Source organism: Lagopus leucura, unplaced genomic scaffold (assembly GCF_019238085.1).
Source record: "Lagopus leucura isolate 7727_CA_CO unplaced genomic scaffold, USGS_WTPT01 Super-Scaffold_1, whole genome shotgun sequence".
NCBI lineage: Eukaryota > Metazoa > Chordata > Aves > Galliformes > Phasianidae > Lagopus > Lagopus leucura.
In genome coordinates this window covers 9,172,011-9,198,109 of record NW_024962250.1, presented here as the reverse complement: position 1 = coordinate 9,198,109, position 26,099 = coordinate 9,172,011, and the positions used below count along the sequence as shown (strand labels likewise).

Here is a 26,099-nt window from a genome sequence, read left to right as displayed (position 1 = left end):
ATCCATTTTCTAGCAGATGCTATCCAGTTAAATATACCTACCTACTTCCATAAAGATATCATGGTATGACAAATGTTTCAAAAGACATGAATCATCCAATTAGACACCTGCAAGAACTATTTACTCTGATTTTTAATTAAATTTTCAAAGTTTAAATTCCTCTCATTTATTTACTTAATTCTATTTTACCTAAATGCAATACGACAGATTTGGACAGCCACAATCCTTAAAACAAAAAAAGTTATTCAACACTACAGTTACGCTCCTCATCTAACTTTTAAAGAAACAAAGAGTCTTCCCATACCTTCCACTTCTGTTAATACATGTATTTTATTTTTACATGTAATACTTGCACTTTGAAGAGGAGCAAACATTTATTTTCTCGTTATGGAAAGAATAGTGAATACCAAATTTCTCCACTACCATTGTAGGGACTGCTTACAGCTTCAAAGATTTATTATGAATTCTTGAAATTTTTCAAGACTTTGATTTTTCATACACATACCTCCCCATAACATTCATTAGACATTGGATTTAGATATGTGGGTTTTTAACAGCAGCAGCAGGGAGAAAAAAATAAAGCAGAAAACATTTGTCAGTTGCTCAACTTGCAGTATCACTTCACTAGCATCCTAGTCAAATTCTAAAGTAAGCAGATCTTCAAGTCTAACGTTAAAAAAGGAAATTGGTTACCACATTCCAGCTTTGGAAGCTTTTTATACCTTAAGCAAGTAAAGTAACACTTCTAACGGTTGTTGAATAAATAGGTTAAAATAAAATCCACAGCATTAAAGATATTTTGCTTGCCTAGTACTGCCTGCAGTAGTAAAACTTTCATCATCAGAATACGAAAGCATTCTTTTCCTGTTCACTGCAAATAAGTAACTCTTCCATAAGAATACCCCCCCACTCTTTTTCTTGCTATTTGGTGTACTTACAATGATCTCTACTGCTGACAGAGATTTAGCTGCTTCACTAAACTTGCCTAGGAATAATTTTCACAATCATTCTGGAGAGGAGCGAGAGGAGATGTATATTTGTAAATAACACTAACACACTCCCTTCCTACTCCAAGCAACAAACCCAGACAAACTGGATACACACTCAAAAATGATAAGCTTTCAATTCCAGAATTTTGGCTTCAATTCCCTGAAGTAGTTTTGTGTGTTAAATCAACATACTGTAAGAATAATCACTGGAGACCAACTTGCTAAGGGCTGTGGAAGGCTGACCTGTGGAGTAGCAGAGATCTGGTGCAGTCTCTTCTGTTGCACAGATCTCAGTGAAGGTGCGCAGCAAAAGCAGCGCTGTGTCCTCCTGAGGCTCTGTGGAAAAAACTCCATGATTAAAAGCAAACAGTGACTACCACTTCCTTCCCATGCAAAAGCATAAAGCCTTCAAAAATACTACTGCTAATAATAATGATAAAAAAAAGAACAGCAAAGAATGGAAGGCAAAGAATTGCAAATACGTGCATCAACTCAGTCACGTTAGTCTTTAATGAATGCAACTCCATCACATGGCCTCTTCTGGACAGTGGTACCATTTCTGCCAGGAGATACAACTCATTTATTTTAAGGATGAGAAGGTATTGTTTTAATTCACATTTGCTTTCAGTTTGACTTTTTCTATTTTTCAAAATAGAATCCCACTGGCAGTAAGAATTCCCTTTTCACTTAAGTGTCTTACTATTTGAAATAATTAGGAATATTTATTTAAAGTATTCATTAATTGAAAACAAAACAAAACAAACAAAAAAAAAACAACCACACAACAAATTCGCATTATCTTACACCAGATCTACTACCACAGCATTGTAATCCCTTTCCAAAAAACCCAGTCTGTAACAGTGGCTCTTATAAGCACAGCCTGTTGTAATTTTAGCTTTGTACTTTCTCTATTTAACACCAAATATGTTAGGAAGTATACCTTCAATGACTAAATCTCTTCCAAATCTTCATCTTCTGAAAGATCTTACTTTTATATCCAAAATTACTCCAGCATTTTGGGGGTGATAACACGTTCTTTCCCTATGCACATCCTGACAGATAAGGGCTATTCTCCCCTGCGTTCTCTGAGCATGCTAGCATCCTGCTTTGTTTGTACTTCTGCTACATACACCTCTGGTCCAGATTCACTCACACCAACGTAAAATAACAGCTCCCATATATTTCTGTGCATCTGTGGATTAATTAATTGTAATGCACAATCCTCCCTTACTTCATGGCTTGTCTCTCCCTAGATCCTTCAGTCTTTCAGACTCCCTAAGATGCACATCTCATTCCTATTAGGCATCTTATGGAGTAGTGTTCTCAAATTGCTGATGCAAAACACTAGGGTAAGAATGAACTTTCATTTATAGCTCTCCACAGACAAGTTTCTTCCCTTGTTGAGGCAAATGCTGGCCTCAGTATGATTACAACCCATCTGTGCATATATCTGGTAAAAAAGTTATTTCCTTGTACAGCGGGTTATATTTATTTAGCTGTAGTACAGCTGCGCCAAAGCCACTTGGAGTCTAAAAGCATGCTTCTTCGATGTTGCGTTTCCCCTTGAAATGCATCAGCTGCTGAACAAGAACCCAAGCCCTAGCCCGAAGAAACAGTATCCCTGAAAGGAGTTGTGTTCACCCCGCAGCTGAACCCACCAGCCCCAGGGGTCAGGAAGCACAGGCTGCCCTCGGAACCAAGCACCTGGCAGCCCCCCAGCCCTCACAGGCTGCTGGCGTGCCACAACCTGCGGCTGCTGTGACATGTTTGGCCCTTTAGGGTCCCCCACCTGCCCCTGCCAGACACTAAACACACTGCAAAGATGAGCGAGGCGACAGACGGAAATCAGCAACAAGAGCGTGGAGTCCTGTGTCTAGAGGCATCCTGGGATACCATCATTTGATGTTGGTCTTAATTATGACAACTTGTTTTGCATTTCTACGAGTAATGAATTGTTTTTTCAACTTCTGCATCAGAAAGGAAGTAAACTTGCTAGAGCAATAAATTAGACAGAAGAGCCTCATTGCAACAGTCTTCAAACTTTGCAGAATGGGAATGATTGTGTTTTGTTCTTCACAGATTGACTACTCACATGCTACTACTCACAGTCTTCAAGAAAAAACAACAAAAAGTATCTCTCTGTACTGCTTCAGTCCTCAACTTCCAAGGCATGCAACACTTTTAAAGAAACTGAGACCTTAACATAATTGCAGCCTGATCAAAAGTGCTCTCCCTAACACTATCAGGACATTGCTATGGTTTTCTCCTTTTGTCTAGCAAGAAAGTAAGAATGCTACTTGCAAAGCAATTTTTGTTTGAAATCACAACAATAAGGATCTGTGATCATTAACTAGCTTTAGTTTACTTTGGGTATGTATTGTACCTACACTGAACATATACACCCATACATTTATTTCATGACTACATATAATACAGGTAAGAACCAGTTTAAATGGAAGTAATTCTTCATAAACAGTTTACTTGCATGTATTTTTTCTCATAACGATGTATTGTCCCCCTAAATAAACAGGCACTACACAAGCAGTCTGATCAAGTTATGCAGGCTTCAGCTTATTCACAGAATGTTTGCAGTAAATAGCAATTGTAGCACTCATTCATTTACATTTGGGAATGAAGCTCACCTAAGAGAACCATCCAGGGCTTCATAGATCTTCTCACTTCCAGAAATTTAAGCTATCGAAAAAGCTATTAAGCAATACAAAAGTGCAAGTACATACATACATATACACATATATATACACAATATATAAGTGTACGCATGTTTAACTAACAAGCTATTTGTAATAATTCAAATTTTCACGTAAAGTGATCTACAAAGGGGAAAAAGTAGATCAAAATATTTTTCAGCATTTTTAAAAATTATTTTTAAAATTGAGTGTGACAAAGAAAGCTTTTATTCCTAAATCTAGGAACAACTAAAGTGCTGTGCAAATGAGTAAGTTATAGGTTTATTAAAATTAAATTTAAAAATAGCACTGAGGATATGAAGAAGAAAAATTAACTCAAATATATAACAAACACTTCAGAAAAAAACTCATGCCAAAACAATATCATCACTGCCTTTGAGAATGAAGACTTTTTTTCTAGCAACTGTATTTAGCAATAGTAAAGAACTGTTGCTGAACAGATAAGCTGACAGCTGACATCATTCTGTACATTGTGTTGAACTTTTCAGATCTTTCTTATTAAAAGAAATTGTTCATATAATTGCTCTAAAGCAAAATAGACTACAGAAGTCCACACAGCAGGCCAACTATTAACTTTTGCTTTATTTCTTCAGCAGCTGCCATTTCTAAAAATTTTCTGCAGTAACAGAGAAAATTAAATCAGTGGTTCTTTCCCATCAAAGTAATTGCTAAGTCATCTGTTCTCAAAATTCAGCATTTGCAAGAATCTGAAATGCTGCTGCGAGACCACAGTGATTTGTATGAGCAAAGGGAGATGGAGTGATTAAGAGTAACGAAAAGTTAAAGCTGCATTCATTAAGACACCTGCGAGTAACGCTATCCGCAAGGCACTTTCAAGTAACTTACTTCAAATAATAAAGAAATTTTCAGTTAGACTGATGGCACAGTTGAGAATGTCTGACAGCATAAGAGCACAGAATACTAAAGGCCAGAAGTAATCCCAATTTTGTCCAAATTTCCAACGTGGCCTTGATTCAGTCCTCCTTGCAGGGACTACAGCAGTAGCGCAGCTAGACAAGGAAGCTTTCTTGTTCGTAGTCTTTCTTATGTTTTATGCTAACAGGCAATAGCTCAGCACAAGTCAGTCATGGGATGAGAACTTATAATAGGAAGGGCAATGTTTCTGCAACACTTCACAGTTGTTACTGTCAGTTTTTGATCCTGTCTGCAGTGAAAAAGCTGTACCAACGTCATACAAAATACAACCGTGCTTTTCTGCATAATGAGTACTCTTACTGTTTGCAATTGTACTTGTGTGCAAAACAGCTCTGTCTTTTCCACTTCCCAGCGGTTTGTACCCAGGACCAATTTCAAACTACAGCTATTTCCTAGGAAGGATTTAACAACAGTAAGGGGTTACAAAATAGCAGTCTACCACCTAAACTCCTAAAAGGGGAGGTTTCTTTCCTCCCCTTTTTCAAACAAGATAGCCTACCAGTCTACAAGTATGCTTCAAATATGCTGCTGTGCATTACGCAGTTTCTTGTTCGCAGAGGGGTATCACATTTTCATGAAAATTTATCAACACCACACAACAATACCCAGTGGGAAAGCAAAGAGTTAAATTCCCCATTAAAGCTGTCACAGTGATGTAGTAGCAAGGAACTTGATAAAATATTCACCAAGTTTCCTGCAGTCAAAGTCACTTCTCCCCTTCACACAGGGTCACTGTGTCCTGCCAATTCATCAGCTCCCAAAAATAAACTAGTTGAGTAACTGAAGATAGCAATAGGTTTTCACATTTCCTCCATGCATCTAAACTGTACGACGCAGGCGACTATTTGAAAAGTCAGGCATTCCACACTTCAGCTAGAGCAATTTTCCAAAGCAAATTCTGTCACTTACAGTAGCTCAGTTATAGCTGCCACTAAATGCAGAATACCGTTCCACCTCCCAACGGCGCTTCTCTCTCATAAATCAAGTCACGTAGAAAAAACAGCTTTCCTAAGAATACTTTTTAAACATACAGCAAAACTGAGTTCTGTTGATTGCCACAATAAAAACCCAACACAGCAGCTGATAGGTTTAAAATAATCTTTGAAAAACATCCCAGAACAAAGCACCAAAAGACAAACTTGATCAACCTCTTCCGTTTCTTCTTTTGCATTTTGATAACACTGCCAAAGTTACACAACTGAGAAACAAGAAAAAACCTCAGCATAAGAGCCACACAAATGAGCTACGCTCACAGAACCACGGACGTAACAGCTCTGCTCACTGACAGCCTGATTTAAAGCTGTGTGAGTAATCTGGCTGGGGAAACTCTACTCGGTCTGCTTCATACAGAAATTGGTACCTCACTTTCAGAAAGGAATCCAGGAGTCTCAGTTCCACATTGCAGATTTCTGTAACACACGTAAAGGGACTAAGAGTCTCTCAGGGAACAGAAAACCAGCCTTCTGACCAGGGTGAACTGAGAAAGTTCAGTCAAAAGGGCCCATGTGCAAACTATGTGCAAACACTCACGTGAATGAAAACGAGCTGCTAAACTATCTAAGGCTTAGGTGCCACTGTCTGCTGGCAGCACACAACTTGGGTTTAAAAGAGAGTGCCTATTGCCTTTTCTGAGCAACACCACCTCTTCTCAAACAGGGGGGGTGCGACCCCCTGCACAAAAGTAGCTGACAACATGAACAGCCATAGCAGCTGTGAATTCAGATTCCTACATCACACTTTTCCCTCAAAAGAACGCCAGCAATTAGCTCCTCTAGGTGCAAAAGAGCCTCTATCCCTACTGGTGATGTTATGCCTTTATTTGCAAGGTCAGAGCATGGCTCTGTAGCCCCTTTGTTAGCATATAAGGAAGACAATTACCTGCCTTGAAAAAACGATGATAACAAGATAAAAATAACGTAAACTACTGTCAGCAGTGAGAGAGCAGCAAGAAAGGGAGAAAGCAAGAAGCAGTTTTAATGCATGTTCTATAAAATCAGACAATGTGTCCTCACTGCACACAGGGTTGCTTTTTGCTTGTTTGTTGTTCTTCCGGGTTTTGTTTGTTTGTTTGTTTTTGGTTGTTTTTTTTTTTTTTTTTGGTGGGTTTTTTGTTGCCTAACAGCTTGTAAATGTGTAGACTCATGTATTAGAAGCAGCAAATTCTATGGCTGGAAGACTAATGGCAGTGTGGGTCAGGACAAAGAGCATGCTCGTCTAGGTTCCAAATACATGTCCCTCACTGCTGACTATTTCAGTTTCAGTATAGGCGCCTTGTTGCATCTACAGACAGATAACAGTCTCAATGGAATGACGAATGCGAACACTTCCCCCTCCCTCCAGCCACCTGTTGTTAACACTGTTTAAACGAGGAGATAAAACACTAAAAGCACTTTGGGCTGATAAGAGACCAAGAGTAAGATTTTAGTTCAGATTTTTAAAGGCTAAATAATAGCCATCGGACTTCTACCAAGAGTATGGCTGTTATTTCTTAAACATTTTTACCCAATTAATACATTAGAAAGCATTCTCTAACTTCAATTTCCAGGCTGTGTTTCTGCAAACAGGCCTCCATAAGAAGTACTTGTGCAGAGTCACAGACTGCAACCTTCACTAGCAGCTCAGATCCTCAAATTTGCTTTCAACAAAAGGGTTATCTATAGCTCACCTAAGGGCCTAAGTGTAGTCCACACCTTTGTTACATATTACTCAAATTAAAACTCCACAAAGCTGCAGTAGAACCATATTGGCATAGAACCTGAAAGAAAAATAGCGTAACTGTGAATTTATCTATGTCATAAAGCCTGAGAATTAGAAGTCATCTTAATTAACTGTCATAATGTAAAGAACAGGAGAAGCAGCCTATCTTAGAAAGACTTGAATTATTCTCGTGAACATTCATCGGTAGATTTCTGCCCAAATTTTCAGCAGGAGAGTAGAGAAAACCTGAACATTTTGTTCCTTAGCACATCATTTTTCTGCATTAGACAACAAAGAACTGCTGAAAACATCTACGGCGTCTCTGCCTTTTGGCCAACTCACGAGTGAACTGGTTTGAATACTGCAGTTTTCTTGTTTGCTGTTACATCATCCAACCCAGTGACAGTCGGCACAAAAGAAGCACACCTTGCCAACACAGGTGTTTTACTACCAACTCCAAATATCAGATAAGCTGTCTGTCTCTTTAAGCAACTATTCCCATCTATGTGGCCAAGGAATTGTTGATGTTGGCAAGTATTTGGGCCACTGCCTTTGCTCTCATACTTAGCTAATGACATCTCTGACAGAGATGCCTTGTGGAGATATCCACAGACTTGTTAAAAATCATCAGTACAGCCCGCAGGCCAATGAAAGGTCCCTGAACCATGCTCTTTTCTCTTTTCTGGAGGATGCTTTGCTTCTTCCTTCATGACAAGCATGCCTGAGTTTTTTTCATTTGTTTGCTTCCTGTGCTGCACAATTTCATACATGTGTGCTTACATCACTCTTAAGCAAACAAACAAAAAAGCATGCATTCTTAAATACATGTGCAAGCAGGCAGGTTAGCCTGTCTTAAAATGCCAGGACAGGCTACCTGAATAAGGAAACTAAATCTTTCAGTGTGCAACTTATTATCAGCAGCAGCCATTACTTAAGTGTTCAGCTGTAGAAGAAAACTTTACTGCACAACGATTCAAATCTATGTTTTATTTATTTTCTGAACAAAGCCCTCTGTATCTTAATTTCCTGTTTGTAATGATAAGCTAGCTATGTTAATTTATGCAAAAGAAAAATTTTAAATCTTATTCAGACAAGATTTGTTCATTTTTTTTAAAGAAAAAATTATGAAGCACTGACTTCAATTAAGTTGGTTGTGAGGCCGCCCATTATTCACTTAAGTGTATAATCTAAGAGCAAGTATCATGCATTCCAATCTTCCTAGGTTTTTATTACCTCAGTATGTCAAATGTTCACTCGTTTTGCATCACAAATTCAGATTTAAAATGAATTGCTCATAAGGAGTTCCACATTCTTCAGCAGTAAAAGAGTATTTTACTGCAGAACAACATTTTCTAAAGAAAAAAAAAAAGTCAGCTAGTGTCATAGCTGAAATATTTCACTTTCACCAAAGAATGATTAGTGCTAAAGCAAAAAAGATAAGAGTCAAAACAGCTCTCATGCTTCAGTAAGAAAGAAGTTTCAAGGTGTGCTTTGTATACCTACATATATTTAAAAAAACATAGCAATAAGGATCACTTAAATACTTAAATCACTTAAGTGAATAAGGATCACCTAAATGAAATTGAATTAGAAAAATGAAGCCCATAAGCAAATGAAACACTTTGCACTGCTTACTGCAATAACACCCTTTACGTGCAAGATTCTCCAAATGCCCAAGGAGGACAATTAAAACTAATAATAAGAAGAATGCAGCAATGCATTTTGATTCCTAGCTTTCATTCGCAGTATATTCATATATTCCTTCCCCAACATCTCAACATCCATTAAAACATATTGAACAAATTTTGATGGAGAAAGTCTGCATGATTTAGCCATGTATGTACTTTAAATACATGTATTTTTAAAAATTGGGGGAAAAAGAAAAACAAAACAATAGCTTTCCAATAAACAAATATTCCGAGTAAATGAATAATTTTAATTCAGTGTAATGAAGATTCTATTACGAACATTCCTAACATGCAGCATGTCACATGCAGGATAACACCCAGGGCTTGACAAAAAAAGATTCAACAATAATAGCTCGACTTGGAATTATCTAAGCCATGAAATGAAACTAATCTAAAGGACAGTCAGTTTTCAGTGCCAGTTTCACATGTATATGAACATCTTCGGCATTTTAGATTGTCATCATGGCAATCAGAACGCCTTAGGGCTGTGGCTGTCTTTCTTCTCATCAGGGATTTGGTAGTGCTAGGATTTTGTTCTGAAATAATATAAAACCAATTGAAAAATAGAAAAATTCTTCATAAATTCTTCTCCACCCTAGCATTGTAATTTCCCACAAACGTAGCAAACTTTGCTTTCAGGAAGTGCTTGAAAGAGTGAAGAATACATTACCTAGGAAAAAACAAAGCCTGAAAATAAGACATTCTTAATGGCAAACAAACAAACAAACAAACCTCAAGTAAAATCTTAAGGATATTTTTAACATATGGCTCTTCGTTTTACTTTTCAATATCTGAAGTTACCTATTCAGGATCAAGAACCAAAAAGGTCAAGGATACTATGAAACTGCAAGGACAGTTGATTCACATTAGTATAAAAATTCTAAATAATATAATTTGTGACAGAATGCTGAGAGGCAGATGCAGGAGTCCAAAAGGAGATGCTCAAGGAATCGTAAGTACGCACAGAAATAACAGTCTGAGATTGCACACCTAAGTATATACGAGTACATAGAGCTTGAAATCACACAACATCACTATTCTACAACAAAGCAATTTGGGCATTATTTAGAATTCAGAAACTATGACAGTGCACACCAGTGACAAGACGAAAGCATTCAGGCAGGTCTAGTTCCACACAGCACAGCTTCAGAGAACAGATTGGGTTGAGCTCGATCTCTGGAGGTCCCTTCCAGCCCCTACAATTCTGTGATTCCAGTTTACCCATAATGAAGTGATGCAGCTGACCTGGTAGCTGGGAATTAACCATTTCCACCACATCCAAACTGCAAAGCCAAATGAGTATTTTAAAGTCTGCTCAGTTAAATGCTCTCAGTAAAAAGACAAGAACAATCCTTGCAGTCAAAACTAATGCCTGTCTTGGTCTCTATAGCAGTAACAATACCAAACACAATTAAACAATAAATTAAGATTAACAAGAAAGATAGTCAAGCTTGAAAGAACAGCTTTTCTTTACCAACCATTCTCTCCAACACCACAGAAAAAAGAAATATTTGTTCTCAAGAAAACTGAGTTATAAGACAATGAGAGATTTAAGAGCGTATATCAACAGTTTGTGTGCATACATAAGTAAACAAACAATTTATTTTCCCAAAACAAATATGACAAAGAGGATATATCTATATATATTATGCAACTATAGCCTCTCCTAATAGTGCAGGGGATGGCCAAGGAATTGAGAACCAATTTTCACGTGCGAAGATAGTATATCGCAAAGAAGTAAGGTCTGAACACTGACTTGATTCCAATTGCTTTCTCTTTGCATGCTAATGCTGGACAATGCTAATGCTTACAAATCAGTAAGATAAAGTGAGAAAACGTATCAGAACCGTTTATCAGTTCACTGCCTCATTAATGGCATTTAACTTGTTTCAATCTTCACCAATACTTAAGTCAAACAATATAGAAAATTGCAGTTTCTCAAATGCTAAAGACTACAAGGAAAAGTATTATTCTGTGCTTTGCTGCAGACCTTTCAAGATGCTGTTAAATACATAAAAATACTAACCACTTTCCTACCCCCTTCAAATTTTGCTTTTTCCCAGTTTTTAACTTCTTAATTAATAGCAGCTATCAATGTAACAAGATGCATTCATGCAATTTGTCCTTAAAATGAACAACCACTTTTTAAAGATGTAAATTTCAAGGAATATCTATCTGAACATATTCCATACAATAATATGATGGATCATATTAATTCGGGCCTGGAAATGAAGTGGTTGGAAGTTGCACCAAACTTGATAAAAAGCATTAATACAGAAAAGCAAATAATTTAATTGCAACATTTATTCCTGCATCCCCATTTGCTCCCAAATACTTGAATGTTGGCTCCAGGCCAAAAGCATGCACTCACATTTTTTCCAGTGAGAAGTACATAGCTTTTTCTCATAACAGTTTGTGTATTTTTCAGCTGCCTGAGTTGATCAGCAGAGCACTCTAGAAGGGCTACAGTTGGAGATCATTTGAAACAGAAGTTATGCAAAATGTTGCACAGCACCTATTGAGCGGCGTCACGCTGGAAACACATGCCATTTGTACACTGGGAGCTGCTGTAGCTGCCAAGGATCTTTCACACGGCATGCAAGCTGCTGGCATGCAATGCAGAGACTGAAATTATTGCTTGAGCAATCACCTCTTTCATGGATCTACACATCACACAACATGGGTTTGTTGGTCTGAACGCTGAAATCGCACCAGAGAGAACACATGATTCAAGCACGAACAACTCCCCTCTGACAGATAGCTCTGTGCCACTCTATTCCAATTATTAGGGGAGGTGCTAAGGATGATATTTCCTTGAATTAGCAGCACGTCCTTCCCATTTACAAATTGCTCAATGACAAGTCTTCCATTTGGAAGCTGACTCATTAGCCTTGGCTTGCCCGTGCCAGAATTTGCCAACTTTCTGGACGTGTCTTGCAAAACTTGAATGCTTGCCTTCTGCCCCCACCAACATTTTGTATGATGAACACTGAGTAGTTTCTCTCTCCTTTTATGTCACTTGGCATACAACTAACTGCACTGGAAACAGTATGCACGCTTACAGCACTGGGTTTTAGCATAAGCTGTAATTTAATGTAACCAATACTAAGATGTCACGCAATGCCTTATTTTTTTCTTCCCTCAACAAAAACCAGTAATGTCTTATCCCTAATATGAATCCTCTCAAGATCCTAAATCCATAATTTGATCAGTAGGTCACAAAAGCAACTGCTAAATACTTACCTAAGCTCAAAAGAATATCAGACGAGTTTCCTGAGTAGAAATTCCCCAAGAATTGCTGAAATGCACAGTAATTCCTCTTACCTACAGAGAGGGGAGCACAGGCTACACAGATCATCATTCTGATTCACAGTAGCCATTTGTCTCCCTGCGTTCTGAGCCCCTTCCCTTTCACCACACTCACTACTCCCACTCAGAAGAAGGCTGCTTCCAAGGAGTGGTAGAGGCCCTCTCCTGAGGCATCTTGAAGGACTGCCTGGTAGCTTGACAGAATAACATCCCGGGCTCGAAAATATCTGCAAGTTCTGCAGCTACCACATATGGGTGACAACAAGAATGAAAGTGCAGAAGCATAAATTCACCTCTGGAATGAGCACGTAGGCTCTTAGAAGGCTCTTACTGTGCTGCAGACCTCATCATTTCGTATCACCACTATTCTCATGCACCTTGGTGGGGTAAAGGCTAACACGGCTAAGCTTCTTTTTGCAAATAGGCAATAAACATGTCTATGACTAATTCCCCAGAGTACCACAGGACAACTCACAGATGTAAAAGTTATCTCCTCATTTGTATACAAGTCCAAAGAATCCTGGCCGGAAATATTTTCTCAAACCACTTAACTGTGGAAAGCAAAAGCTAACATAAGGAATGACTGAACTGCACCACTACCACAAATGATTTAAGGAATATTAAAGCACAATTCTGGGTTTTCCCCAGAAGCCATTGATATTAGAACACCAAGGATTACATATATATAAAGCCAGTCAGGACATGAAGAACAATACAAAGAAAAATCTACAAACAGAACGCCGTAGTAATGGAAAGGTTACAAGATATTTGTTATTTGCTTGTTTTGTATTAAAACGAAGCATCCCATTAAAGTTACAGAAGGATCACTACGGAACTGAATTTGTCAAGCGATCAGTCCAGTGTTGTGGTTAATTAGCCACATGCTTGAGAGAAGAAAAAAAACAGCAAAGCAAAACAAACAGCTTCAGCACATCCTTATATTCTTCCTTAGCAATGTTACATATATTTTACACAAAGCATTTAAGTTGGCAGTCTCAGGAAACTAACAGTAAGACAATCTATGTGTTTAACTGAAATAGCATGTTCTAATGGAATACCAAGGAATTTTAAAGCAACTTTCCATTTTTTTGTAGCACTTTTCATCGTAGTACTCAAAACAAGCCTTCCCAACATTCATTACCTCCTCAGCAATGACTGTTAAAGGCAACAGAAAATCTTCTCTAATCCTGGAAAGGCAAATTTCTGAATACCAGATCTGAAATCTTTTGGATCAGATGTTACACAGATTCCAAGGACTTCCCAAACAAAATTAAACTGATAGAAATTACAGGTAACCATTACCTCTGAAAAAACAATCTCAGGTACTCTTATTTGTATCCACAATGACTTTGCCCATTATTTTGATGATCTTTCAAAGCCTCAGTCAAAACCTTGCTTCTGCAGAGTTTGTGGCACACTTCCAACATCTTGTCAGCTTTCACTGCCAGCAGGATCACTAAGCAATATGCAACTCTTTAAAAACCACTTAAGTTGAAACAGCATGTTCAGAACCTATGTTCAATCTAGCTTTGCTTTCAACCTCGTGATTTTTTGTGGTCTGACACAGAAACTCTCCTCATTGCTCTTCTCTCTGTTTCCACACAAGACAGCTGAACTCAGCACAGAGGGTTTTTTTCCCCACACCAGCAAACAAGAAAAAAGATGACATCAGGAATTACACAAAACCTGCAGAACTACTAGCAAACCTGACTGATTTTCACTTTCTGCATAATCACTTCAGAAAAGCGAACCCACAGATTCAACCAGCTTGCTGTGTCCCCTGAGACTGCAGGCACTACAGGTGGCAATTCTGCTGAGTGTTTCAGAGCTGTGCCTTCTACAATCGGCCTCACTCCACTTCTTCTTTTCCCCCTTTCTAATTCTTCAGCGAAGTCTAAGAGGAACATGGCAATTCAATACAAAATAAAATCTCATTTTAGCATTAGCAATGCAAATCTACGTTTTGTTCAGTACAGAAATCTGGCACAATGGCCTATGCATGCGTATTCATTCCAACAATTCTGTCCTATGCAATCACTCTGTAATTACACACAGTCATAAAGCTGCTGCTGTTGCTGCCTGGAACTGCAGTCTCGCCCTCCAAACAACCTAATGCCAGTCTCTGCATTAGGACATTTCGTTTCGCTCTTACCCTCCCTCGACTGCCTGTGCTCACTCCAGACAGCCCTTCCACCACACTCAAACTCAGAATGAAAACAGCTTCTTTCTGGTAACAGCCATGATGATTTATTTGTTTTAAAGAGGCTGCCAAGTTGAATCTCTGTCAAGCAGAGAGAATATTTCTTCAATTCTGAAGGCTGCAATCATACAAGACTTTAGAAACCAAAAATAAACCTCGCTTATGCCTGGCAAAAAACCGTAAGTATTATATAAGACACATACGTGCGTGGGTGTATTGTCAGCTCTGACTGGTAAACTGCAAAGAATCAGTCCTTTTCAGCTGCTGCCAGAGAAAAAGCCGTACGTTTAGGGGCACGGGATTTTCAGAAATGATCTAATAAATTCCTCCCCACCCCCTCCGTCGCATAGATCCCGGCATAGAAACACAATCCGCGCACGCGGCGAGCCACCGCGCTTTACCGAGCGCCCCGAGTCGCGGTGCTGTACCCGCAGCCCCCGGAGCGCCCCAGCTCCGACACGGAGCCAGAAAGGGAAGCCCGAAGCCGTCCGCCCGCCCGAGTAACCCCACGCGCACGGACGGGCTCACCCAGCCGCAGACGGATCCTCTGCGCGCCGCTGCAGCCGGGCGGCGGAGAGGCCCCCGAAACTCCCGTAAGGGAAGGACGAGCGGCTCAGCGCCCGAGCGCGGACCCCCGCAGCGGGCTGCCCGGCAGAGCCTGCTCGGCCGTTCCGGCCTCGGCCCTGCGGAGCTGCGCGGCCCCGGCGGCGCCACAGGTACTCGTGCAGCTCGGCCTGCAGCCAGAGCTCGGCACCCCAAGATTAAAGCCCCGGGAGAAGCACCCCCTCTCCAAAATGGCAGGAGAACGGAAGCAACTCGTGCGAAGAAAATAAACCCGCGGAAAGCAGGAGAGGGAACAAAACGCGCTTCCTCACCTGCGCCGCGAGGTACGGCGGAGGCCTCCGGGGCTGCAGATTGCAAAGGGTAAACACGGAAGGAAAGACCACCGAGAAAGAGAAAAAGCGGAAAGGGAAAAAACCCACCAAAAAACTTTGTTTCTTTCTCTCCGGGACTCAGGGAAAGCGTCACTTCCTAGTGCGGTAAGCGGGGAGGCTCCCGGGCCCGGGCTCCTCAACTCCTCCTCCTCCTCCTCCCGCCCTCCTCCTCCCTCGCAGCCGCAGCGCGGCTCCCGCCAGCATTTCGCTCGGTCCTGGCGGTGGCCGAGCCCTGCCCCTCCTCCGAGCGGGGAAGGAGGGGAATCCCCGAGAGCGAGGAGCGAGCACGCAGCACTGATTCGGAAGCCCGGCGTGCAGCGCCGATTCGGAAGCCCGGCGTGCAGCGCCGTGCTCACACCTGGCAGAGCGTGCAGGCTCCGTGCCCTAAGTTCGGCGCCAGCCTGCCCCAGCGCCATCGGGCTTCGCGGCCCCTCTCCCGGTGGAAAGTACAAGCAAGCGTGCGAAGATCCCTAAAAGGGCTTTGTTTTTTCAGAACCCATTCGTAGCAGAAATAACGTGTTATTCCGTTTTCCCCTTTTTTGGTCATTTTTCTTTTTCTTCAGAAGGAGCTGTAAAAGAGGAAAAACAGGGAAGGGAGAAAGGACTTGTAACTAATACAAATCCTTAGGTCACATCTACGCTGCTGGCTCTTTTAGCACATTCCTGAAATTTAGTTTTAGTAAAACAAAAAATTATTTTCAAGTCGAACATTTACTGCAATACTGCTGAGGTTTCTAAAAACGTTCAGCTCGTCTGCTGGAATATGGCTTCCTCTGTTGCGTTGGTCTGAAAATAAACAGCGAGCTGGCAAATGCAGACACACTGCTCCTCTTAAGGCAGGAAATAAAGCAGCTGCTTCGTCATTGCTCCCCCTGTAGACTGCCACGGATACTTGAGTTCATTAGCAATCAGGAAAACTTGCAGAATATAAAATAACATTTAGGTCAGCATTCGAAGATTAGACTCATATTCAGTGAAATGTGCCAAGCAGCATGAAAATGGCAAACCTTTCCCTTCCAACGTGCACATAACCGTGTTTACCTTCTTCCAGGCTGGGATCATTCAGCACCTGCAGGCTGGCATAGAGTTTTTTCAGACCAGCAGGGAAATCTCATTTCTACCACCCATTGCTTTATAGAGTGAAATACATGAACAGTTTTTGTAGAGTACACTAGCTGGCATTTCTCTCACAATAGTTCCTGGCTGCTGTGCAGAACTTTTCACCAGGGAAGCCCAAGATGCATGGAAAAAGGTGCCCAGAGAAGCAACTTACCCATGACTATGAAGCGTATCTGATGCATAGCTGGGTTTGTCCGATGAGTCCCAGGTCGGTAGTTTAATTACCACACCCAATCTTTTCCTGCCGCAGAATAGAGAGTAACAGTGGGATGTGGAAGTGAGGAGCAAAACAGCAGCCAGAGGTACTTTCGGTAAAGCATTTCTCTTTCTTTCACAACTGAAGATCTCATTTGATGAAACACTGGCTTAATAAGACATTCAAGGAAAAATCTGCTCCCATTAAAACATTTACTCTTCAAAAACCATCAATAAATTGGAGCTGGAGATTAATAATTCAATGAATCAATATAGAAAGAATGTTCAAAACTGCTCACAAATTATGTAATACATAAAGCAGACTTAAACACATGAACACATAATGACAAAAACTGAAGTCAAAGGCATACAGCCAACTAGTTTAATTTGCCCTAATACAGACTAAAAAGACATATTTCATAATCTGGAGTTACCTCCTTCTCTGTTACAAAGTATTGGGCAATCAGTGTTCTCCATGAAACACGTCATATATTGATAAACTGAAACGGCTTATGTCAGCTTCCACTGTGTGTGTGTGGAGGGGGAAAGTCTGCTGTGACTGTAAATCATAGTGTTGTAACAGTGAAGTTTAGCCCTTCCTTCCAGCCAGAACAAATGCGTATCATACTTCACCTGCTTGGAGTTTGGGAAGTGAAATGATGAGCAGTGTCTCATATTTCACAACACATAATCACATAAAAGCAGCAGACAATGGCAGAAACGTCACCATCTGGCTACAGATGCTAAGGTTGCACAGAGCAGGGAGTATGCTTTCTATCCTTGTCTAGGAGGCATCTTAACATTGTTGTCCTTTGTTTCCTGAATTATATGTAAGGTAGATAGCAATCTACCTCTATTCTTTACTCCAAAGGCAACATAGTAACAGCCAGATCAAAGCTGAAAGACACAGTAAGGGGCAAAATTTACAGGAAGGGATTGTGCTTCTTCCTAAACATTCCAAGAAGGTTAAGACTAAACAGGCCTGTAAGGACATCAACCAGCTTATAAATCCGAAGTAGAAGAATCGTATTTTAAAAACACCATGGAACAAAGAGTATTTTGTGAGCAATAAACAGTTTTATGAAGTGTTCTGTAAAGATCCTACTATTTCACACTCTTCATTATTTTTCTCTGTACTGTGTAGTTTTCATGTATCCAGAACCTGCCACTGTTTCTTCCTTGCACTAGCAGCTTTTGCTACGTGCCTTTTTTCTCCTTATCTCTTTTATCTGTATATGTAAAGTCTGTGTGCAGGCTGCACTTCTATCAATTTTACAGTAACAAAATTTAATGCATGCATATTTCCTGGTATGACATTATTTTATTACTACATTAAATCAGGAGATTAGATGGCTTCTTTGTCTTGTACAGACACATCTTGTGCTGTAACAACATCGACTCATATCATTAAAAAACTACATTGCACTGAGTCAGGATTTGGATTAAAGACTGCTTTACATACTTGTGTTTGCAGAACTGGCTCATCCGCTCAGCAGGTGGCACTCTTTTCTCCAAGTCAGAGCAGAGATGGAGTCCGGTCCTCTTACTTCTTGTTCCAGTTTAGACATGCTGCAGCACTGAGGGACACGATATAGAGCTATCAGTTCTCCCTGGAAACAGTTATTAAATGAAAGCCCTGAACATTAATAAGCTAATTAGAAAATAATTACACTCTTTGTAAATGAAGTTTTATATACCAATAAAACCTCAGTCATTTGGAAAATTTCTCTGAAATTTACATTGGATGCAATATTTTTCTTACAAAAAAAAAAAATATATATATAATATATATATATATTTATATTTATATTTATATAATATATATTAATATATATTATATTTATATATTTTAATTAATTATATTATTTATTATATATATAAATATATATTAATTATATTATATTTAATAATAAATAATTAATATATTTTATATATATATATATATAAAATAATTAAAAAGGGCATAAACCAGTAAAAAATAGCTGCAGTGATTATCTCACAAGTATATTCAATTAGAGGGCAGGGCTGCCTCTTGGCAAACTAGAGAAGTGGACTAATTGGAAGCACACAAAGCTCAGTGCAGTGCAAAACCCTGGACTTTGGCCAGACTAAACCTTTTCTGTTGCACAGGCTGAGACAGACAGGTCACTCAGCTCCTCTGAAGAGCATCTGGGGCTCCTGGTGGGCAGTGGAGTAAAAACGAGCCTTCAGTGAAGGCTAGCAGCAACTTAGGCTGAAAAAAAACAGCCCAGAGCAGAGCTAGAACAAAGGAAATGATCAATCCCTTTAATTGACATGTGCATCTGGAATTCTGATTCCAGTTTTGAGCACCCAGTTTAAGAAATGTTTCTCGAGTTTATCAACAGTAAAGATTCAGGACAGACAGGTGCTGCAGCAGAAGTTCCATAGTGGATGAGAGAACTGAGCTGGCCAAGTGTGAAAGAAAGCAGGCAGATAAGATTTAACAGCAGCCTTCCAACATCTACAAGACTAGATCTTTTCATACACAGTGTAGAGGAAGAGGTAAAACCAGGCTCTTGCATGGGAGCAACCACAGTCGTATTTTGAAACAGTGGTAGTTCCAATCAGCTAGTGAAGATAATAAGCAGTGCAGCAGGTTACCACAAGAGGTTGTGGAACACGAGTAACTTCCTTTCTTTCAAGTTTCCAGCACCTGGCTCAACACATAAAAGCCCTACACAATCTGGTCTGAATTCAGTGCTGACCAGTCTCTGAGCACGTGGTTGAACTGGAGACATCCCCAAATCCCCTCCAAAAGTTGTTCTATCACTGAAGAGACAAATCCCTTTATCTCACAGAAGAGAAATACTACCTTTGAAATATTCTAGGGGACAACTTCTCATGAGAAATTTGATGCAATAATATAGAAAGTTTGTAGAGAAAGATTTTGTTTGGGTTTTTTTGAGCTTGCAATAAGAAAAAAAATACTCTTGCATACTTATTTTACACTCCACATCTGAGTTTAAAATTAAAAACACTGGGTTTGCTTTACTAGAGCAAAAATCAGCTGCTTTGGTTTGCTTAGTGAAAGGTGTGCATGTTTACAGAGTGTATGTGTAAATACTAAGTGTCACAAGCTGTCTGCCTGAGAACCAGAATGAGACTTTGCTACATGAGGGAAAAGGAGGGACACTGTGGTTTAGAAAAGAAGCCACATGTAAAGAAGTTATTCACATTGCTTGAGTACTTCTAAATGAAGCTCAGACACCAGACTTAGAAATATAGTTTAAGAACTTACAAAGTATGAACTTGTATAGCATGCTGAAAATCAGAACAGAAAATTTTCTTCTCAGGTTATGTAGCCTTTTTTACAGTCCTTTTGCAGTCCTTTCTACATTTATTGCCATTTTTCCTAGAATCTCACATTCTTTCTCTCAAAAACAATAATGTGTGGTAACATTAGACACTGTTTACAACTGAAGAAAAAAAACATTTGGAGAAGACCTGTGTGCTTCAGAGTCAGGTTCAAGGGCCAGACATGGCTGTGATGCCGCTGCAACGTCACTCAGGCAGGGCTGCATGCAAGAATGTAAAGCAGCTCTCGAGCAAATATGACAGAAGCCAACCTCAAGGCTTAATTCTGTGGGTAACTTCCAATAAGGAAGTTACCTTCTTCTACCCTTTTCCTCTCAAGACGACTAGATGAGCTGTATTAAAATTGGCTTGGAGAACAGGCAGACAAATTCCTAGAAGCACTCAGAGCCCAAGAAGTTGTGCTCAGAAACCCAACAACAACAAAGCAAAGAGAAAAATGCTGAGAACTAATATTCACAGTGTGACTGAACTCAGGGTAATAACAGAAATAAAGAATTAGAATTACTAGAATTAGTAATTATGAGGTAGACTTTCCTTTACAAAAATAAAATTCTATGCCCACAAAAGCAAGTATTATCAGCACTTTTGACATTACTAAAAACAAAACTCACTGTTAAATTTGCTTAGCACATAGAAATCTTCCTGCTATGCATACTTTTAATGTACAATTCAGAAACACATATGTAGGTGTAAGTATATGTACATATATAGATAAGCATCCTTAAAGTCAGTTCTTCTGAAGAACATCAGTAGGGAACTTCTGAGCTCCAGCAGCTGATATACGACGTACCAGTCTCAAAGCTCACTTGAAATAATTTGACACTGACAACTGTTCAAGAAGCTTTCAGCCCAAACCAACTGTAGTGTCACTGTAGCCACAATGACTCAGTGCCATTGCGATTAACTGAAACCATATGCAGTACAAATACAGGAGCAAGAGGGAAAAACCAGAAAGCAATCATCCCATATATAGCATATAGTACTCTGTTCAATGGAGATTCCATTCCTATTCCAGCCCATATGTAAATTATATAAGGGGAAGAGGATGTAAATCCATCTCAGTCGCAGATATCAACATGTGTAAGTGAGACTTACACAACTGATAGGTTCCACATAGTGAGGGCAATCTGGAACCATGTGATTATGCACCTTGATGACCCAATCTATCCCTCTGCTTATTAATCCCTCTTTCCTGACTCTGCACACTTACTTGTGCTGGCAGCTGACATCTGCACAAATCAGATGTGCAGAGGTTTTCTGCCACCACAGTTACACTGCAATGTGGTTGGCAGATTGCTGCACAGTTTTTGTTCTTGTAAAATTCACGAGCAAGTTATATCACTGACTGTCACACCTGTACACCAGATTAATTTCATCCCTCCTCCAAGCTGCATTCCAGTGTCAATTTGTGCCCTCCTGTACTTTTAACTGTTATAACATACAGCGTGTTTGATAACACAGAGAATTGGTTTAGTTCCTCTTTATAATCTGATCAGGATAAAACTTAGTACGATTTTTTCTCCACCTTTTACTCCTTTTCTCTCTCTCTCTTTTTTTTTTTTTTAGTGGAAATCTTAAAAAGACTCACATTCAAAGTACAAAGTACAACAAGAGCTGTTGTGCAATATCTACAGAAGGAAAGTCCCTATCTAGGATGTGGTATTTCTAGGCAAGAATACTTCCCAAGCATATGTGAAGATATTATCCACTATGCATTTAAGGTACAAGAAATACACTAATAAAGCATCAACAAACATCTTCATGTCTGTTGCAGAATTACTAGTCTGAATTTAAAAACAGGGAGCAGAAATTTCAACAGGTAGTAATGATGTATTTTATCAATACATCTCAGGCATTTTGCTTTCACTAGGCATTTTCTACACACTCTTCAAACTGTTCCCTACTCACAAACTTAGCAGTACCTTTCCCTCTCTGCAAATGCACACTTCTCTCTCATATTACCCCTACTCTTGCAGGTCCTTCTCCAGCTTCTTAAAGCCACAGAGAACTGAGAGAGCAAAGGCAACTGCAAGGAGCTAATGTAAGAGATCTGCAGAAGAACTGAGAGGAATACATGTTGTCTGTGAAGGCAACAACTGGAAAAAAAAAAAATTGAAATACCAAGCAAGACCATTCACTCTAGCTAAGTGTACCTGTTGGTTTACAGCAGAATTAGTTTCTTTGCTCTTTCTTCATATACAGAGAGGCATCTTCCAATACCACAAAAAGTAATGGTGGTACTCAGGAAGCGGGTTTGTTTGGTTTTATTAAGATTAGTGAAAACTTGGCTTGAAAAACAGGGTGGCTGAACAGTAGGTTATCTGACACAGAGCTCAGCTACTCACAGACAGCATCTTAACTGCTGCCAACCAGCTGCACCAAATAAAACATGGTACATGGCTATCACACAAAGCAAGTAGCACTTCATTGACTCAGACCTGTCAGTTACCAATTGTCAGTGGGCCTCTAAAAGAAAAAACCATTGTTATCCTGCAGTTGCTTAGCTGAGAGTCAAACAGTTGTCCTCTGAGTGTCACACATCCGACAAAATACTGTACCACCCATAATAAGAGGGGGCAAGCAGTGCTTCATAGAATACAGTCATTGACACCATTAATTCCTCCCAGGCCAGCTGTGCTTACTGATCACTCTTCTTTTTCTCAGAGGAGACAGGTGAAAATCTTTGCAAATTCTTATTTCCAGGCCAGTGGAATACAACAGCTGATTTGCTGATATCCAAGTTGTTAATAATTGAGTGATAACAACCAAATGCATTCCAGAAGAGAACATTCTTTCACTGAATGAATGGGTGAGAAGCATTCTACAAATATTCAGCAGCCCTGAAGGAAGCTTTGCAAGGAGATTTGGTTATTCTAAGAATGAGTAATTTTGTTGTGATTAGAACAGAAGTATGTGACTGAATCTTAGCATATGAAATATCCCCACATAAATATATATTTATTAGCACCTCACTGGTTGTAGATTTTTAAAGGAATACCAGTATAACTCTTTGTTGTATAATTGATAGATACAGTTAATAGAATTATCTATTACTCTATTGCAGAGTAATAGGAAAAAAAAATCTACACAGAGGCTTATGCTTGTACAGGCAGTGTGATTCTAAAATAAATTCCTGATTTTCTAAACTGTTCTGCAATTAAAAAAAAGGCATAATACTGATAAGATTCCACACAACAATAAGATAGTTCTAGTCTACAATAACGTCAGGCCTTATACAAATATTAAGTTTTAGCTTTGTAAAGCTACTTCATCACATTTAATATACAAATCCATAATTATGTGACACTTATGGATTGGATTTAAGAAATGGCCATGAACACATTAAAGACAATAAGAAAATGACTTCCTCTAGCAAGCACCTCAGTATTTTCTTTCATCTTAAGGATGAAATAAGACTTGTGCAGAAAAGGAAACAAATTATGCGTAAAACTTTGATGATTGCAAAGTAATCATACTATTAGATAAAAGCAAAAGCATATTCCTTTTTTTTTATTATTATTAAAAGATCCACAGTGAAAGATCAGACCTAGCAACTTTAATGTAAAATCCTTGCAACCCTGTATTTTGCTTACAAAAGACAAATACGAAGGAGTTATTGATTTATTTCACTAACAGAAGAATTATTTGCCTTAAAATAAATGCCATTCTTCAAGATATTCTGCAGGTAGCCTCCTGCATGAACACAAATAAAAACCAGTAGTTTTGAATTAAAAAAAAGTCTGTTTATATAGCAAAGCTTCCCTAGCATCATAAAAATGGTAAGCAATAGAGCAAATCCAGATCATACCTACGCCCCTTGGCCTCTCAGAACCCAGGAGAAAAATCTGAGATGAAGACAAAGAAAGATGACTGGTGGCATTCCCCGCTATAATACAAGGTAAAAAAAAAAAAAAAAAAAAATCAGTTACTGCTAACATTGGCAATTGCTTATCTGTATATCTCCCTGAACAGACAAAGCCCACTTAGCAAAGACACTGCTCTCATAAGGCAGCTCAGTACCCAGCTGTAAAACATTCCCACAAACGTCTGCCTTGAACTAATGCTCATTTCACCTGAGACCCACTGTGAATTTTGTTTCTTACTTCAAAACAGAACTTATGTAATAAAAACTACAAAATCAGAGAGAATTGATAAGCAGATAACATAACCTGAGTTGGATGATAGCTTGCTTTCCCCAACTGTCTACCTCTTCTGACATTTTTGGCCAACAGTGAGCAGAGCTGCTCACAAATCACCCTTAAACTGCACTGCACAACTTGATATGTCACTGATATAAAGTCAGATAAAGAGCTCAGTTTGAATTGTTTCTTTTCAGTTCACAAATGAGATTACTACACAGACTCAAATAGTCACTACAAATGGCTGTAATGGCCTAAGATGTTTTTGTTCTCTTCTGAAGTTGTTGCACCCACAGCTGAGCTGGCAGAATGAATCATCTGAGATCTCCTAATGCATTTCAGGCAAAGATACGTGAGTTAGCTCAAATGACACTCAGAAGCACTTCAGGCTGTTGGTTGGCATTGCACCAAATGAACAAGGAACATTCTCATTGTCCTTTGGGATCGGCAACAAGGATAAGAACTTTAATTGAAAGCTCGTAAACAAGCAGTTCAGAAAATCTCAAACATCAAGCCTACCTCAGATATATATATACTGTTACAACAATTCTTTCTTATTGCAGCCTGAAATACTGCCTTAGAATCAGTATGAGAAGCAAAGAGTTTTTGTTACAGTAGAACATAAATACATCACTTAATAAGTTCTCTTCCACAGAAGGCTGTGTTTTTTTCTTTGTTTCTTTTTTTTAATGGAGAAGGCCCACCTTGCCACCAGACCTTCAACAAATTTCCATCAATGCCTCTGAAAAAAACATTTGAAAACATTTCTCTAACTTTCTCTACTCTTGGAAAAATGCTTCCACATAGCAGATGACAATTTCATATTGTGTAAGAAACTCATTAAACAAAACAAACAAAAAAAAATTGCCAGATTTGAATGTAAATCCAATCAATTGCTTTTATTCACAAAATCCATCAAAGAGATGTTCCTTGTGCAGCCCTTGCTCTCCCTCCTATCTTCCCAGGCCGGTTTACCTGCTAGATGTTCTAGCAAGAATACGTATCAATACGTATCCACGTGCTTTGGAGAGCCTGCTCTGGTGATGCAGCTCCTATTCACCATCACATCACAGTGTTGACTCATCACCTGCACCACTGTGTCACTACTGCTGCAATACCCTTCTTTTTTTTGGCAGAATTGTAATAATTTAATCATTAACGGTTATTAAAACAAACAAACACAATACCAACAGCTAAGGAGCTGCCCTCTTAGAAGGTCAGGAAATGGAACACTGTAGCAACATCGTATCAAAGATGGTAAGAAGAAACCAAGGACTTCATGGACACCTTTGCCACCGGCACAGACAGGCTGAGGAGTCTGGCATCACTCAGAGCTTACACATATCCCAGGGGATTTTGATGGCCAAGACTTCAATTACATAAGCAACAGCTGTATTATTCATCTACTACCTACTTTAGTGACACTAATTAACAAGAACATTATAAATTACCTGTAAACAATGAAGCATGTACAAGCAAATTATTTTTACATACCCTTACCAGTATGATCCAAGAGCCCAGCAAACCTTGGGAAATTAACAGGATTACCTGGTGCTTAAAAAGCAATTAAGTTCACAGTTTGGGTGGAATATATAAGGTTTACTTTTTCCATGTTAAGGGCAGATTAAACAGAGAAAAAGAGGATTCACAGCCAGATTGTTTTGAAGAAAAAAATCCTCTATAGTTTGATTTTTGAATTCTACTTGATACTGTTGATACTGACTTCATTAAAACTGTTGGGAATATTATCTTAACCACTCTGAAACAGGCAAGAGCTGGGATTTTGGGAGCTAAATAGTCTTCTTTCCTTTTTGTCCAGAGAAAGCCTTGAATCTGGGAGAACACCTG

The 26,099-nt window shown here is 39.3% G+C and overlaps 1 protein-coding gene across 9 annotated transcripts in view; it reads right to left on the bottom strand.

Moving 5' to 3' along the window:
- The window catches only part of MIDEAS (mitotic deacetylase associated SANT domain protein), a 53,524-nt gene extending 35,200 nt beyond the window's left edge, over positions 1 to 18,324 (bottom strand). For 5 of the 9 annotated variants that reach the window (XM_042872408.1, XM_042872381.1, XM_042872453.1 and 2 more), the window contains exon 1: positions 15,511 to 15,613. The gene's annotated coding sequence lies outside the window, so the exon portion shown is untranslated. The other 4 variants (XM_042872399.1, XM_042872391.1, XM_042872427.1 and 1 more) reach the window with 4 other exon arrangements.
- Positions 18,325 to 26,099: the final 7,775 nt, after the last annotated feature.